The sequence below is a fragment of the Peromyscus maniculatus genome, chromosome 20 (genome assembly GCF_049852395.1).
Source record: "Peromyscus maniculatus bairdii isolate BWxNUB_F1_BW_parent chromosome 20, HU_Pman_BW_mat_3.1, whole genome shotgun sequence".
Lineage (NCBI taxonomy): Eukaryota > Metazoa > Chordata > Mammalia > Rodentia > Cricetidae > Peromyscus > Peromyscus maniculatus.
In genome coordinates this window covers 40,719,381-40,737,629 of record NC_134871.1, presented here as the reverse complement: position 1 = coordinate 40,737,629, position 18,249 = coordinate 40,719,381, and the positions used below count along the sequence as shown (strand labels likewise).

Here is an 18,249-nt window from a genome sequence, read left to right as displayed (position 1 = left end):
CATTCATTCATTCATTCATCAGTTCATTCAAATTGGCCTTGCTAAGAATCTATTCTCTATTATAAGCTATGATAAGTGCCAGGGAATTTACATTATGCATGATCCCTGCCTTAAAGGGGCTTAGGGTATTATAAAGGAGTTGAATACAAGGGAAGATAAATTAGAAAATTGTGTGATACAAACAAAGTGGGAGATGTTTAAGGGAGGGAGTAACTCAGCAGAGAAGTATTGCTACTGGCAGTCAGCCCTCTGTGTGGGGAAAGGAAGCCATCTCACAAGGTAAAGCTCCAGTGTTATGTGACAACAAGGTTTTGGTTAGATCCAGAGAAGGCTGTGGAACCTACTCAAGCACTATTTACTCTGAAATTATCTACTGAGTACCCCCAGTACTCACAGCAGAGAACAAACCAAAAAGAATATCCCAATCTAATGGAATTTGTATATTCATAATGCCTTGAACATTAGAAGCCAAAACTAAGCTTGAAAAACAACACATAGAAAGGCAAAATGGTAGTGCAGCTGGCACAAAAGGCCAAAGATCTAAAGGACAGCTTTTGGTTTGGGTATCCTTTTCTGTAGTGGGCTTCAGTCTTAGCAAGGTGAGCAGATGTGGCAGGGTGACTCTTTCCTGCAAGAGAGCCCAGTGCATTGTGGGACTGTTATCAGCTTGCCTGCCCTATTCTCAATAGATGCCAGAAACAACAACCCTCCCCCTGGTACAACAACAAAAATATCTCCAGCCATTACCAAATGTATTCAGGTGACAAAACCAGCCCATAGAGAAGCACCACTGGGTTACAAGTGAGAAGTTTTGATGGGTCAAGCATCACCTAAATGTTTATGTGCCTGAAGTGATGTAAAACCAATGTTCCATCTGTTTGTATAGGATACTGGGAATTCCCAAGCTTCACTTCTGTTCTTGTGGGAGGATATAGACATATTTGTTTGTTCACATTTTCTGTGGGTGCACTGTCTTCAGGCTCAATATTTCCTCTTCTTTTGAAAGCAAGATTAATTTTTTGAGATTTCTGAGTACCATGGTCACAGAAAATGTGAGTTCTGGGCATCAGAAAATCTTGTTCTTCATTGTATTTTGAATGGAATTCCACATTTCAAGTAGAAAATGTAAGAAAAATAAAAAATAGAAACACTTTGTAGATACAATCATGGCACTTTGAGAGCTTACCTCCATCAAGATCCTTTCAAAGGTCTATAAAAGCTACAACAGCCACTTCTCACTGGGGCCTGTCTTGGCAGAGAAGCAATTGAAAGCATCAGTTAGAAGGACTAAAAGGTGAAAGTAAAAAGGATATGAGATTACTGCTGGCTTTCTGGATTCCCTTATGACTAGGACGAATAAGTCTCTACTCACTGTCATCTCCACCTCTATCTCCACTTCATCACTGTCTTTCTATCTTAATGCCCATCAGTATTTTCACTATTCCGTAGAATATCATGTAACTTTTCACTGGAGCCAACTTCAAGTTGATCTCCTCTACAGCTTGGCAGATAAATGTAGTCAGAAATAAGGCAAACTCAGTATAGTATAGATCCTTGCTGCTAGCAAAGTTTCAAGAATACACGTAGCAGGCTTTTTCTTTAGGCCACCAACCAGCTCCCAAATCATGACAAGGAGACTTCTTATTAGTTATAAATGATCAGCCTAGCTTAGGCTTGTTTCTGGCAACCTCTTTTAACTTAAATTAATCTCTTTCTCTTTATCTAACTCTTGCCTTGTGGATTTTTACCTTTTTTTCCTTCTATATATTTTATTTTCACTGCTTCTTGTGTCTGGCTGGCAGGCAGTTGCCTAGCTTCTTGACCTGGGTGTGTTGATCTCTTTCTCTCTCATTCTCTTCTCCTTTTTCTTCTCTTCTATTTATTCTCTCTGCCCAACATCCCTTCCTATCTCTCTCCTGCCTAGCTATTGGCTGTTCAGCTTTTTATTAGACCAATCATGTGCCCTAGGCAGGCAAGTTGAAACAGATGCAACACATCTTTACATAATTAAACACACATCCTTACATCAGTAAACAAATGCAGCACTAACAAATGTAACACATTTTTGCATAGATAAAATAACATTTCACAACAATACCAGCTTAAGAAGAGCTGTCTGCCAAAAAAGACTATGTGTACAAATACTCACTGGGCATTTCACTTTGGAGGAGTTCAGCATCTTCAATCAGTGCATCTTTATCACCCTCCTTGATCTTCTCTCCTTCAGGTTCATTTGTTCTAATTTCACTGATCTCTGTAAGTAGTATACCACCCACCTATCTCTTAGGTAAAAATTTGAGCATCATCAATGACAACTACTTTCCATATCTATGGCATTCCTGAAGACTCCATTACTATCTAATCATTATCTCTTGAATCAATATCCATATCACTGCATATTCATTGACTACAACTGGGTGCTTATGCCTAGACTACTATTAGGCATGAATTAAGTCTTGATATTTAATGGGTAAGTAAATAAATAACAAATCCCATCTTTGTAGGACAGATTGCATCATTAGTTATAACCCTAAGTTGAAGGCACCTTTAAAAAATATGTGAATGGGATTTATTGCTTGTAATTTATCAACTAGTTTTCAGTCAACAGTTGTCGTCTTCTAAGGAGCTCTTTTCATTATCTAGAGAGGATCAATATTTGGCCTTTGGACACCATATTTGCAGAGTCCCTGATACTTGCTTGGGGCCTTCATATAAAATGTGGTAGCTTTTGTATATAACCTATCCATATCTACCCATATATTTACATCATCCTTTGATGACTTAGAATACTTAACCCAATACAAACACTCCACAACACTTATTCTTTATTACTTAGGTTCCAAAGATAAGAAGAAATGTGTATATTTTCAATTTTTTAAAATATTTACACAGATATAGAATCTGCAGGTGTAGAGAGAAAACTTAACCCAAAGGATAATCACTGTATGCCCATTTGTTATTCTAACCTAAGCCACTTTCCCAGCATTCTTTGAGAACCTTCTGATGTGGACATCTGGGATATTTCTTTTTGAGCCAGGTGGATTCCTTTGGCATCTGTGGCATAACACTGATTGGAAAACACATTTTCACAGTAAAAGTGAGTCCACAGATCCTAATCTGTCTGGTCACATAGGGAAAACAAGCATGAAATTACACTCAGGTATGTAATTAAAGTATCAGAATACCAAAATACTCTGATCATATCTGGGTGGCATTCTGATAGTGATACATGGTCTCCTGAGTCCTATTGATTTCAAGAACCACTGACAAAAGGGAGAGACTAGTCCCAAAAAACTCATACTTCTAAGTGAGACATGAAGTGTGTAGAGGTGGGAAGTTTTTGCAAGAGCAATATCAGTTTATCATGGCAGAGTTAGAGAATAACAAGTGTCCTTTCTGTTAAAACTTGACTGATCTATGTATTTTATCATGTTCTGCCTACCCTGATTGTGGCCCAGGTCTTCATGTTCACTGTACCCTAAAGTATACCAAGATCTTAACTGTATTCCTTCATCAACACAGAAAATCCCTCATTTCTAAGTAAAGACTTTCTCAGCAACATCTGGAGCCACTGCATCCTTGTTCCTATAAAATATCTTTAGCTAGATGTTTAGCAGGATGCATAGTGCAACCTGCTTGTCACAGAGCTCTGTGACAGGCCCTACAGTTGCATAGCAAGGAATAATCTGAAATGGGGACTGTCTTCTGGTAAGCCACCCGTCATGACTGAGAGTTTCACAAGTGAAGTGAGTCTGATGGTGGTGGTGGCCACTGATGTCTCAGATCAAACCTTGTATGATATTAGGGCAGGGTTTCCCAACTTCATCACACATAAGATTTTGATTTAGATGATTCTTCATTGTGGGTGACTGGCCTTCACATTTTATAATGCTCATCCATATCAAGGATCTCAACTGCAGATGACATGATCCACCGAGTAGTCTCCAGATTTTAGTGATGCCTCTAGATACTATCTCAGGTTCTGGAGAAAATGTGTAAAAATGTACCCAATAAATATACAGAAGGAAAGGTTTAATTTGGCTCACAGTTTGAGGGTTCTGCTTAACATAGCAGAGAAGGTACGGTGACAGGAGCTTGAGGCTGCTGTTCACATTGAGTCTTTGGTTAGAAAAAAAAAAAAGAGAAATGAATGCATGTGTTAGCCCAATTTTTCTCTTATTCAATCTGGGACCCCAACTCAGTGGACCTTATAATGTACATTCCAATGGGTCTTACTACCTCACTAAGCAAAATCTAGAAACCCCTCCAAAGACATACCCACAAGTTTGTCTCCTGGTGATTCTAAATGCCATCAAGTTGACGTCCTAACAATCACAAGGAGGAATAGCCTGGTATTAACAGCCACTGTAGTCAGATGAGGTTAATTCTCACTGTGCTATCCAAGCATTTTGGGACCTGATCCAGATAGCTGTGTTTTATTTCTCCAGCACACCTGGAAAGGGAATATACTTCTTGGATACACTGTCTGCTGAGCAAGATTAGAGGCTGGAGGAAGAAACACAAAGTCTATGACTGAATTTCTTCTATTCCTCATAACTATTAGGTAATGACTTTCAGTTTCCATTTCTTCTCAAATTAAATTAAGGTAAGTCAAGGTTAATCAGTAGTGCTGAAGTAATTAATGGCAGTTCAAGGGGGACATCTCTTCTGTTTAGGAACAAGTGGATCTAACTTGAGTGGAGTGCAGAGGGCACTCAATCATCTCAGTGTCTAAACAGGTTATAAAAAAGTAAGGACACCCCACACACACTCACACATAAGAGTAAATAATTTAAGATGCAATGCCAAACATCACCTAGGACTTTGCTCACATATAAGCTGGGGGAAAGGCACTTTTGTGGAATGAGTCAGTGTCTCAAAGCACACTTGGGTATCTCCCTGTATCTGCAAAACAGATATTTAGACAGTGGAAAAGGTCTGTAGGGGAAAAGATGCCTCCTTTTTACAAATCTTATTTTTCCAAATGTTTCTGTAGGATATGCAGGCTGCAACTATCTAATGAGGCACAGATTGAAAATGGCTCAGGACTCTTGTAGTGAAACCAACCTGATGGGACCCAGAGGCACTGGGATGAAATGTCTCTAATTGTAGTTTTTAGTTATTATCAATGTGGTTCTCATACTTCAGTAATAACCAAAGAGCTGTGCTCACTTTTCTCTACGTGTTCCAGGTCTTTTAGCAAACCAGGAAATTCAGAGCCACAAGTACACTTAGGATCAAGTGTAGCTCTGTTTTTCTTTAGAATGCTAGTGTTGCTCTTCAATATTGACACAGATGTGATTTTAAAGGGTGATTTAGAGTGTGTGCTAGGCTTTGGGTTATATGCTGTCAGGTTTAGTTCTGATAGTCACCAACAACAATATTTACCACATTCTGGATCACTGACATTCTCTAATATTAACTAAATAACATGTAATAAGCATGTGTGGATCTAGTGTCAGTTACTGTGTTAAGGGGTATTTACCTTAAATATTGTGTTTATTTTAATTCTTTCAACACTTATATGATACAGACATTATTTTCAGATCTTACGTACAGAGAAAACACAAGGTGGGAGATGGTGACTGACCTGCCTATAATCATAACTATAAAAGAAAAATCTAAAACCTCAAAGCTGATTGAGCTCGTGGACTGATACGAAACAATCAGTATAGTAACCCAAGCTGTGGACAGTGTTCAAAACATGAAATGGAAGGCACTTTACTGTCGCACCATGATGCCTGAGCAGAGAAACCAAAAGGGAAGAAGGGAAAGAGAGGGGAGGGGAGGAAGGAAAAGCATGTTGAATATTTAAAGAGGGAAATAGGATCGAATGTAGAATCAGCAGAGGAAGACAGAACCTCCAGTCTTTATTCCCCCAGAATATTTCTTGGAATGCAATATAAATCCCATCACATTTTAATTTTAAATTTAATTTTAATATATGTGCCGTGTTGTGCATGATGCTACATAATTGATTTAAAGTTCTCAGAACTTAAGGTCAGAGTACAGGACGGGTAGGGTTATAGAGGAAGATATTAATGAAACTTCTGTCTTTCCTCCGTTTTTGCACCTTGACAGGTTTTTTTAATTAAATTTTTTTTTTTTTTTTTTTTTTTTTGGTTTTTCGAGACAGGGTTTCTCTGTATAGCTTTGTGCCTTTCCTGGAACTCACTTGGTAGCCCAGGCTGGCCTCGAACTCACAGAGATCCGCCTGGCTCTGCCTCCCTAGTGCTGGGATTAAAGGCGTGCGCCACCACTGCCCGGCTAAATTTTTAAAATTTATTTTACACACCAACCACAGTTGCTCCTCTCTCCTCTCCTCCCCTTCCCTCCTTCCACCTTCTTTCTACTCATGCCCATCTACTCCTCAGAAAGGGGCAGACCTCCCATGGAATCAACAAAACACGGCACAGGACCAACCCCCACCCCACCCCCCACCCCCCGCCCATGCAGGCTCCCTAGCTGTCGGTCTAGAGTCCATGTGCTCCCACAAGCTCGGGTCAGCTGTCTCTGTCAGTTTCCTTGTCATGATCTTGGCCCCCCTTGCTTATATAATGCCACTTCTCTCTCTTCAACTGGACTCCAGGAGCTCGGCCTGGTGGTGCTTGGCTGTGGATCTCTGAATCTGCTTCCATCAGTTACTGGATGAAGATTCTATGGTGACAGACAGGGTAGTCACCAATCTGATTACAGGAGATGGCCAGTTCAGGCACCCTCTCCACTATTGCTAGGAGTCTTAGCTGGGGTCATCTTTGTGGATTCCTGGGAGTTTCCCTGGCACCGGGTTTCTCCCTAACCTCATAATGGCCACGTCTATCAAGATATCTCTTTCATTGCTCTTCCTCTCCATCCCTCCCCCAACTCAGCCATCCTGATCCCTCATGTTCTTATCCCTCATCCTCTCCCCTCTATTCCTCTCTCACCCTCAGTTTACCCAGGAGATCTCATCTATTTCCTCTTCCCAGGGTGATCGATGTCCCTCTTAGGGCCCTCCTTGTTAGCTAGCTACTATGGAGTTGTGGGGTGTAATATGGTTATCCTTTGCTTTGCATCTAATATCCACTTATGAATGAGTATGTACCATGTTTGTCTTTCTGGGCCTGAGTTACCTCACTCAGGATGATCTTTCTAGTTCCATCCATTTGCCTGCAAATTAGATCTTGCTTCAGCAGCACATATACTAAAGTTGGAATGATACAGAGAAAATTAGTGTGGCCCCTGTGCACCTTGACAGTTTTAAGGCATGGTGGTTGGATGTTTTGTAGAGTGGGAGAGTCAGGTAATTATTTTTTGTGGTTACCATGTGGCTGTGTCATACAGATCCAGTGCCCTCTTTTTATTATAGCAAGCAAAGAAAAATTAACTTGACGGGCAGTTTGCTATATTCATGTGAAATGACTTAATTCCATTATATTATTTTTTCTAGACATGAAACTATATCCTTGGTTTGGCACCTAATAGCATCCACAGTGGGTCATGTGTAAAGCAACCCTCAATGCTCTCTCCATATCAATTTATTATGGGGTTTTATGGGGATAACAGACTCACTGATACAGGATAAGGTAAATCCAGTTCCAGCATCCTTGGAAAGCTGGGGACCCATCACAAGCTGCTTCACACCACCTGATCTGGTCTTCACCACCCAAGAGAGTGACCACATGTGCCCTCCTCAGATTTAAGCTGTCACATAACCAGCCAAAAGGCCACGCCCAAAAAGTCAGTACTCCAAAGCTATTGGGGGAATGAATACCCACTACAGTCATGTCCATAGGAGTGACCCAAATTAATATCTGTAGGCCATGGTCACTCAGATTGTACTTCTTAATGGACTCTTTCTTACTCCTGTTGAGGCTCGTGAGAGCTATGATGCTGTCCATGGCTCTTGACCTTTTCACCTTTTAATGGTTTGTTCTAAAAGCTAGTTAGATCATCTGTCACAGTCTGACCTGTGAACATGTGAGCCTCATGTCTCTCCTTCCCATCCTTCCTCATTGGTCCAGCACCCAGGACCCCCAGGATATCGCCTCCTTCTTAAGATTCTCTTCTCTGTAGCTGACCACTACCAAGCACCTAACACTTTTTTTTTGTACCAAAATATTTCTGCAGTGCATCATGGGATTGATTTTTCCAGTTCCAACAAGTAATCCTAGTAGACAAATATGCATTCACACATACATCATCTCCAGGGAGCAAATATTAATGATACTTCTATGTGGGAAAGGCTGTCATGAGCCTGGTTTATGGGTGATGTAACATTTGTGGTTGTCTGTGGGGCGTTTACCCACCAACCCCACAAGTCCCCAGAGTTTTCTTGAGTGTGAGCAGCAGGAAATATTAGATAGATTAGATAGGAGGATTTATTGTGGAGAATCTTGCGGAGATAAACAGATAGAAAATAAAGGATAGCCTCAAGAGGGCCTGGAACCTTTTCCAATGGGCCCAGACTGTCTCTGCCCCAGGGTATTTATAGAGATGCCAAGGGGTGGAGCAAAAGACCTCCCCCAGCACAGCCAAGTGCAGACCATCTTAGACACCTGCACTCAGGCCCGTGGTCCTAATCATCCACTATGCGGACCTGCTAGGTAAAGCCACGAGGAACCCGAGAATGGGCTCCCACAGTTGTCCCACTTTGTTTTGAGGTGGACACCATATATCTTGAGATTGGTTCATCTTTGTCCTTCAGGAAAACACCTGCCACCATGAACAAGTGGATGAACATCAATAAGTCACACTTCCCAGAAGTCACCGGCTTTGGCCCACAGCTCCCTGTCTGAGCCCCTTGAGGGCTCATTCTGGCTTGGGGTACCTATGGGTTATTATTTCTCATCCTGAGCATCTCCTTCATACATCATTGTTATTCCTCATAGAGACACGAAGGCAATGTGTAGGGATGTTTGAAGTTCTCACACTTAGGCAAATGCATTTACTATATTGATATATACTGTATATATTAGAAATAAATTAAATATGATACTAACAGCTCCCCATTATAAAGGACTCAGAACGTCCCATTTTATCGACTGTACACCACACAAAACAATCCGAGGCACTTGTATTGTGGACAGATAAACATGTTCGTCCTGCTATGGATATGAGTTGTTTATATAGGAAGTATTTCTCCATATGATCTCACTTACCTCACGTGTGAAATTTAAAAGTTGGTTATGCTAGAGGATAAATGTTTAATGATAGTTATCAGGGGCTGGGAGAGTAGGGCAGAGCCAGGCATGGGGAAGGCTGCTTTATGGCACTAATTCACAGGTAGACAAGAGCAATAGAAGTTATGGTGTGCACAGTCGAGTGACTGTAGCTAATAATGGTCTATGGAGTATTTCAAAACATCTTCACAAAGGCATCTGAATGTTTTCACCACAAGGGAAAGATAAACATGTGAACACAGTCATACACAGAGAGAGTTTGATTCAGGAAGAGGGGGGGAGCAAATGGGACATCTCAGGAGGGTAGAGGCTGCGGGTCTCCATGTAAGATAATGAAGAGGGGCCGTGAGCTGAATCTCCAGGTAAAGCACTTGTTGTCCAGCCCGACAACCTGAGTTCAGTCCTAGGAACCCACACAGTGGAAGGAGAGAACAGATTCCATCATGTTCTTTTCTGACCTCTGCATGTGTGCCTTGGCACTCCCCGCCCCCCCCCCGCCCCCCCGCACACAATGAATAATAATAGTAATAGGTAAGGCAAATAGAAGGGACTGGGCATAGAACTGAGTATGAGGTACCCTAGGGTCATCTGCAGAGAGACGGCGCAGTAAGCAAGCATGTGGAAGAGACAGAAGGAGCTGCCTGAAGGCGAGAGCTGACCACACTGGATCCAGGGCTGACAGCCTGATGGCCACCAGCCTTTCTGTTCCCTGATTGTAGTTCCTAGCCCACATCGCCCCCCATTCTGCTGTCTGTGCTTCCTGCGGAGGGGGGAGGGGCGGGGGAGGCGGGTGCACGGCTGTAGCTCCGCCTTCTCTTCATGCTCCACCTTCTTCCGGCAATGGGATCGCTCCTCCCACCCGAGTCCTCAGCTTTCCACACACAAGTGTCTCCTGGCCCCCACAAGGCACTGTGAGTCACACTTCCATGGTGGCCTTGGGGGCTCAGTCTGTAGCACTCCCCATCACTAACCACCTGCTGTATACCTGGCAGTAGTCTGCTTCCTCGATTCAGCCTGTGAAGGAATCCACGGCTCTTCTCTCTCCTATGGAAGCACACTTTTCTTCCTGCGGGGCAAGTCTGGGATGTTCTGGCCTTTTTGCTCTTAATTCTGTTTTCCCAGAAATTGTGCTGAAAGTCCAGAGCCCTGGTGGACTGGTATGCAGGCCTTTTTCTAAATTTCAGACCATGCAATGAAAGATTATACAGGAGAGGACGGGTTTAATTTCATTAATTCTCGAGGATGCCATACATGCCAACAATGTACTTTGATCATATTCATCCCTACTCCTCTCCCCAGCTCCTCCCAGATTTACCCTTGTCCCTTCCAAATTAGTGTCCTTTTGATTATTTTATTTTAAAAAATTGCATCTTAGTCTTACGAGTGTTTTGCTGACATGTATGTCTGTGAACCCTGTATGTGCCTGGTGCCCATGGAGATACAGACAGGTGTGAGTCTTCGTGTGGATGCTGAGAATCGAACCAGGGTCCTCTGGAAGATTTCTGGTCAGGACTGACTTGATTTATCCCTGTCCGGTGACCAGTGCATGTAGTGTCGTCAGCATTGGGTCTTACCATCAAGTTGTGGAGGGTCGGTAGGAGCAGTGGTAATACCCTGTACTGTTCGGGGTGTCTCAGGGACACCCCTGACCACCAGCACAAGGGGAAGAACCCCACATCCGGCCCTGGGCCTTTTATTAGGCAAGTGTGGTTTGTGGGAGAAGCAATATCCCTTGTGTAGAGTAACACCAATGAAACTCTTTTTAAATGTTTTACCGATACACAGACACATATATGGACGATATAATAATGATGTTGATATAAATGTGCGTTATAACAACACATGTGCATCATGAACATATAAATATATATTTATATATGAAACATATATGTAGCATGTAAAATGGTACATTTCCACATGTCTTTTGAATATCCTTAGTGTTAATAATCCTTCGTTTTGCTAATAAAATGAGCTATAATGAAAAGAAATAATTTTGAATGTTTCCAACACAAGAAACAGTCAATACAGAGATGCTGGAATTGTTATTTAACCTGATTGAGTCACACTACACCACACACACACACACACACACACACACACACACACACAAATTACATGTCAACTGGAAAGAGTGAGATATTAAATGACCTGATGTCTTCTTAGCCGTTACCACCCAAACACTCTCCCTCTCCGGCCCTTGATCGACTGCCCCCTTAAGGAGACATTGTCCAGATCCTCATTTTCTGCCTTTTGAGGGGTGACAGCACGTTTTCTTTACACTGACACCTGACTACTTTTTTTTCTGTTGTGATGAACGCCATCTCCAAAAGCAACTTGGGAGGAGAGAATTGACTTGGCTTCTGTGTCTGGACCATTGTTCATCATGGAAAGAATCTAGGGCAGGAACTCAAGCAGGAATCTGGAGGCAGGGGCTGCCCTGCCTCTTTCTTTGCCATGGAGATTTTGCAGATCTCTCTATTTAGTGTTGTCCAGCTCTCTGTTGGAAATATGTCTAATCTGATGTGTCTCACGGTGTGTCCTTGACAAACAAGGAGAGATGGTCCTGGGACCCAGAGTCCTGGGAGTTGACTGAGATTCCAGCTGTGTTCTTTTGAGATATGTGTCTTACTAGGCCTGAGTTATGTGATGTGTGGAGTATGGATGCTCACATCGAGCAGATTTGATGTGAGAACGCTCACCTTGGCCAGTAGACTGGGGTTGATTGGGCAGACCAGGGTCCGTTAGGGCCAAGGCTAGTTCCAGCGTAGTAGTCCCTTCACAATCTCCATTGCTTAGCTCAGGCTTTGGCACAGAAGGGCTATGAGTTTATGTTTCTCGGCTGAGAAGTTGCTAAATAAATAACCTATTTCACAAACTGTGGAGGCCCACAAAGGTTTCCTAGTGAGATCTGAGCTTGCTTTACCCAGCAGAGCTGCATTAGAGGATCGCTTGACCTTGTGTGTGGTTACTAGGGGATCGGAAGGGTCTGCACCTGGCTAAGCTAGGGGACGGTCTTTGCTTCTTTAGAAGAGACAGAAGGGGCTGGTGGCTAAGGATGCAGACCTTCCTAGCTATCCTGTTTCTATCCGTCTCTTTCCCCTCTATCCTTCTATCTCAATATTTCTCACTTCTCCCTCCTCAAGAGTACCCTGGGGTAAAAATGGGAGTGGGTCTCCCACAACAAACCCAAACAAGATCACTGGGGTGGGGCCGGGAGGTGGCTGAGATGATCAAGTGTTGTGTGCCAAAGCGTGATGGCCAGTCAGCCTAAAGCATCCAGTGTGCAGGACAGTGAGAGACCCCAGTAGGAAACAAGGTAGACAGTTTCTGGGAGCACCCAAGGTTGTCCTCTGGTCACATGTGTCCCCTGGGCCTGTTTCCTCCTGTTTTGTTGGTAGAGAGAACCTGCAGCCCAGCCCAAGCCCAGCCCAAGCCCAGCCCAAGCCCAGCCCAAGCCCAGCCCAAGCCCAGCCCAAGCCCAGCCCAAGCCCAGCCCAAGCCCAGCCCAAGCCCAGCCCAAGCCCAGCCCAAGCCCAGCCCAAGCCCAGCCCAGCAGCTTTATAACTGAAAACAATGCCCACTGAGCACAATGCAAGTCACAGCAAATAACTGTAAAGGTGGCATTTCTTCATGCCTTGAGTAGGGTTCATGAAAGATTGAGACGGCTGTTTTGATACATACTATTTATGTTCTAATAGCATCCACATGTACATTTAATAAGGACAAATTGTTTCTTTCACTCCTGTTCTTGGTTCTAAACATCACAGAACAAGGCTCTGTGGTAATGTAACTGCTTGATTGTGAACAAGAACTGAGAGTTGGACACCGGAGTGGAAGCTGGAGAAGGGCCTGCAGCAAACCTGCAGCTGAGCTGAGGAGTGGAAGCTGGAGAATGGCGAACTGAGCTGAGGCTGAGGCTGAGGCTGAGGAGGCTGAGGCTGAGGCTGAGAGGCTGAGGCTGAGAGGCTGAGAGGCTGAGAGGCTGAGGCTGAGGCTGAGCAGGCTGAGGCTGAGAGGCTGAGGCTGAGGAGGCTGAGGCTGAGGAGGCTGAGGCTGAGAGGCTGAGGCTGAGAGGCTGAGGTTGAGAGGCTGAGGCTGAGGAGGCCGGGGCCGGGGCCGGAGCCGGAGCCGGAGCCGGAGCCGGAGCCGGAGCCGGAGCCGGAGCCGGAGCCGGGCCGAGCCGAGCCGAGCCGAGCCGAGCCGAGCCGAGCCGAGCCGAGCCGAGCCGAGCCGAGCCGAGCCGAGCCGAGCCGAGCCGAGCCGAGCCGAGCCGAGCCGAGCCGAGCCGAGCCGCTGGCTTCCATGTTTACTTGTATCTTATTTGTTTCATTGTTTCATTTATGACTGAATCAGAGGAGTTGAACTTGTTTTCTTCTCCTTCTAGAACTGTCAGTTTGCTTTGTGTGTTTTTAAGCTGTGTTGTTGACACAGTTTTTCTTACAGATTATACCCTCGATGCATTGGAAAGCCACCTCTTCAATGCACTGAGTAAAATTCCTCATTCCCAAATCTTCTCTGGGTGCTGTTGACACTGTACCAGCTTCCTTTAATAAGAAGGATATGAAGTCATGGGGTATGTTCTGTGGGAAGTTACTAAGGCTCGGATGCAGATGCTTTTGTTTTGGTAAAGTTTGTGTTAAAAAGCCACTTGGGCTGGGAAGTGGTGGCACACACCTTTAATCCCAGCACTCCTGGAGGCAGAGCCCAGTGGATCTCTGTGAGTTCAAGACCAGCCTGCCAGTCTGGTCTACAGAGTGAGATCCAGGACAGGCACCAAAAACTACATGGAGAAACCCTGTCTCGAAAAACCAAAAAAAAAAAAAAAAAAAAAAACCACTTGAGCTTTCTTTAGATAATTTATTTTCAGGGTTGATCATTTATAAAGGACTACAGAACAGGATTTCTCAAAGGAAAAAGGCTGAATGGACTGAAAATTACTGGCTATGATTTGCTCAATAAATTTCAATTTCATGGAAATAAAAACCCACTGAGCATGTTTTTTTCTTAACAACTAGCTTCTTCTGGAGGGTGTGAAGGAGCCATTTTAGCAGGGCTTTGCAGCCTGTGGGAAGGTTTTTTTTTTGGTAGCCCAGTGTTACACCTAGATGTCACCCATGTTCTCTCCCTCATTTTCATGTTCCTACCAAAACCTTTCAAGATTTTTTTTCATTCCTGTCCTCCATTATAAAACTGCAATATCCCACCATTCTCATAGACACTTGTTTGCTACCATATCAACCAAAAATGGGGCAGGACGTGCATTTGACTCCTTCTATCTGTGTGGTGCTTAATCTTCATTGTCAAGAGAATTGGATTTAGAAACTAGAATACTGTGGTGGTTTGAAAGAAAATGGCCTCACCCCTAAAGGGAGTGACTCTATTAGGAGGTGTGACATTTGTTGGAGGAGGTATGACCTTGCTGGAGGACGTGCATCCCTGTGGAAGCAGGATTTGAGGTCTCATATATGCTCAAGATACCACCCCGTGTCTCAGACCACTTCCTGTTGCCGGCAAGTCAAGTTGTAGAATACTTGGCTACTTCTCCAGGACCATGTCTGCCTGCATGCCACCATGTCACACCATGATGATAATGGACCAAACCTCTGAAAATATGAGCCACCTCAATGAAAGGTTTTTCTTCTGTAAGAGTTGCCGTGGTCATGGTATCTCTTCACAGCAATAGAAACCTTAACTAAGTTAATGACACACCCTTCAGAATGTTGTCCCTCAGACAAATCTCTCTTAAAAAGGAAATTTATCTGAAGGGAGAAAAACCCACTTTAAATGTAGGTGACACCATTCCATGTTCTGGGGTTCCAGACTGAAAAAAACACATGAAATAATGAAGATACAAGCTAAGTACTAGCACTCATCATTCTCTGCTTCCTGAATGTTAACAATGTACCCAGTTTTATCAGGAATGTATTCTGTTTCTGTAGGAGCAGAGACCATCCTTACTTCCATACATTCGCAGCCATGATAAACTGTCCTCACAAGCCATGATTTAAAATACACATTCCTTCCTGAAAGTTGTTGGATTTAGAGGATTTGATTTATTCTTGAGAATTCAACATGTGTACTATATGATCATAGTTAGCCCCATCTTTCTCCTCTGATTCCCCAGGTCCCCTCAACACGTACCCCTTACTTCATGTCCTTCACATTTTTTTTTTTTTTTTGATAATTCACTAAGTCTAGTGCTACCCATATGGGCATGTATGTGAAGCCATCCACTGGAACATGGAAAACTACCAGTGACCACATTTTTACACACACACAAAAAGTGATTCTGCCTTCCCCATTAACTATTAACTTCCTAAATATCTGCTCAGTAAGGTGAGGCCTGGGGATTATCGACCCCAACAATTTTGGAATTTCTGCTACCTTGTTCAGGTATTTCTCAGGTCATCATGGCCACTGTAAGTTCATGAATATAATCACCATGTCCTGTGCAGAAGACAGCATTTTGTAGCTCTCCTTTCAATCTTCAGACTCTTACATTCTTTCTGCTTTCTCCTGTGGTGATATTTCCAGGGCCTTGGTAATAGTGAAGGTAGAGATTGACATGGGGAAGAGAGCTCTGTCTCTTGTCCTCAGCACTTGATAAACAAGGCATTTTATATTAATTTCAGTCCACTGTAAGAAGAAGCTTCTTTGAGCAAGGTTGACAGCATTCCATGTCTGTGTGTACGAACGTAAATATTTAGAAGTTACTTTGGCACAAGGTCCACTGAGCCAAATAACAATAGCAAGTTTTATTCTGTCCTATGACTCATCCCACCCCAGTCATGGACTGTGGTGGTATTGTGTTCCCCAAAATATTGTGTACCTTAATAAATTTATCTGGGGTCAGAGACTGGAAAAGCCACTAGTTAGGCAGTGATAGCACACACCTTTAATCCTAGCATTCCAGAGGCAGAAATCCATTTGGGATCTCTGTGAGTTCAAGGCCACATTAGAAACAGCCAGGCATGGTGACTCACACCTTTAATCCTAGGGAGTGATGGTAGAAAGCAGAAAGGTATATAAGGCGTGGGGACCAGAAACTAGCAGCGTTTGGCCTGGTTAAGCATTTGGCTGGTTAAGCATTCAGGCTTTTGAGCAATAATTCAGCTGAGACCCATTCTGGATGAGGACTCAGAGGCCTCCAGTCTGAGGAGAAAAGACCAGCTGAGAATCCGGCGAGGTGAGATAGCTGCGGCTTGTTCTGTCTCTCTGACCTTCCAGTATTCACCCCAATACCTGGCTCTCGGGTTTTATTTTATTAATAAGAACTTTTAAGATTCCTGCTACAATGGACATTTTACAGGATTACAGCTGGGAAAAAAAATCCTGGAAGCATCATATACTGCTATTATCAAAACTCCAACAAGTAAAACACAGACTCTAGAGTGCACCTAGGGTGAGGAGCTCCGTATTGTTTATGCACCTGTTATATCCCTCTGTAGCACCAGCAGCAGTTCAACCAGAAATGTATGCAAATGAGCATGGCATCAAGAACCCAGATGAGCAGAGTGTTCACTTGCCTTTGAAAATATGTTCTCCAAAAGAGTGTCTATTTGTTCTCTAAGAGTCCTGGATGTCCCGAGGGAGGAAGGTGTGGACAAAGCCTGGCTTGAGAGCATGTTTTGAAACAAGGTTAAAATTCTTTCTTCTGTATAGGATTAAGGAGAATAATATAATTTGTTCAAGGAAAAATCGTAGCATCCATTTAGCAGGGAGTTACTAGAGGAAAAATCACCAAGGAATGAAACTATGTAAGGAAGTGTTTTGAGGTCTGTCTATCTAGGAAATCCTAAAGGAGTTGAAAATATTGACCAAATGAAACTGAAATTTCTTTATAATGCATATAATTTTCAGTTTTCTGGACAGCTCTCATGGGGAAGAATGGGGCCTGAAACAAATGATGCCCAAGGAAAACTCGTTTTGCTAGGGAAAGATGAGTAGCCAAGAAGCCTATAGAGGCTCCACACTTGTTTCTTTTTCACTCTGCCACTGAGCCTATAACTGCCCTCAACCGTTCTTTATGCCTCTGCTTAGAAGATCAACATCCACCATTCAGTTAAAAATGAGAAGATTCCTAATCTATAGTGGACAAGAAAGCCACCCATATTAACTCTGCATCACTGCTTGAGGCTCTGATGTTCATAGTACCTCTGACGGTCTCGCTTCCCCTTATTTTTATGTACATGTTCCCTATGGTACATGAGGAGTTGTTTCTATAGATTATGGACACTAAGACCCTGTACTTAGTTAGTGTGAGTAACTATGTCCTCTTCGCATAACTTGGATCTCAGATCTTTCCTAGCATCAACTGTATTCCACAAAACCTCGGGCAACCTTGCTTTGATAACAATATAACAATATCCTTTTTTTTTTTTTTTGGTTTTTTGAGATGGGGTTTCTCTGTGTCGTTTTGGTGCTTGTCCTGGATCTCACTCTATAGACCAGGCTGGCCTCGAACTCACAGAGATCTGCCTGGCTCTGTCTCCCAAATGCTGAGACTAAAGGTGTGCACCACTGCTACCTGGCAGCACCTATATTCTTAACCTTATCTATATGCCCAAGTTTTAGAATTAAAGTTTGAGAGAGAGAAAAAAAACTCATAGCTCAAAGCCTAATTTCTGCTTTTGCATTTGTACTTTCTTGCATCTTTTAAGTTTTTCCATTAGAGAAAACATTTTATTTTTTCCTTTGATTCAATAAAATATGAGTTTTGTTACTGGTTGAATTGTAAGCATCAGCCATCGTGATGACTATGTAGAAAGTAATTTAATAATGTACAAATATGTCTTAAATCTCTATGAAGGCAGCAGGAACAGACTGTTGTCTCAGATGTTTGAAGTGACTTTAAAGCTACAGGGCAGAATGGTCCATCCCAGGAGCTGTTGCTTTTACCAGGCTCAGGAACTAGAAGAATAAGGAAACACGACCTCATATTCAGTACCATGAACTATGGTGGCATAACCATAATTTTTCCAAATAAAATGAATATTTATTGCCCCACCTATGTCCTCCTGAGTGAAGTTCACACCAAGTGTTACATTAGTTTGGTAGGGTAAATGCTATGAAGGCTCAATTCAGGCAT

General features: G+C 43.1%; 1 non-coding gene across 1 annotated transcript; it reads left to right on the top strand.

Annotated features, from left to right (window-relative positions):
* Positions 1 to 7,163: 7,163 nt before the first annotated feature.
* On the top strand, positions 7,164 to 7,266 carry LOC121824591 (U6 spliceosomal RNA). Its single transcript, XR_006066517.1, has one exon. It is a non-coding gene; the product is annotated as a U6 spliceosomal RNA (small nuclear RNA).
* Positions 7,267 to 18,249: the final 10,983 nt, after the last annotated feature.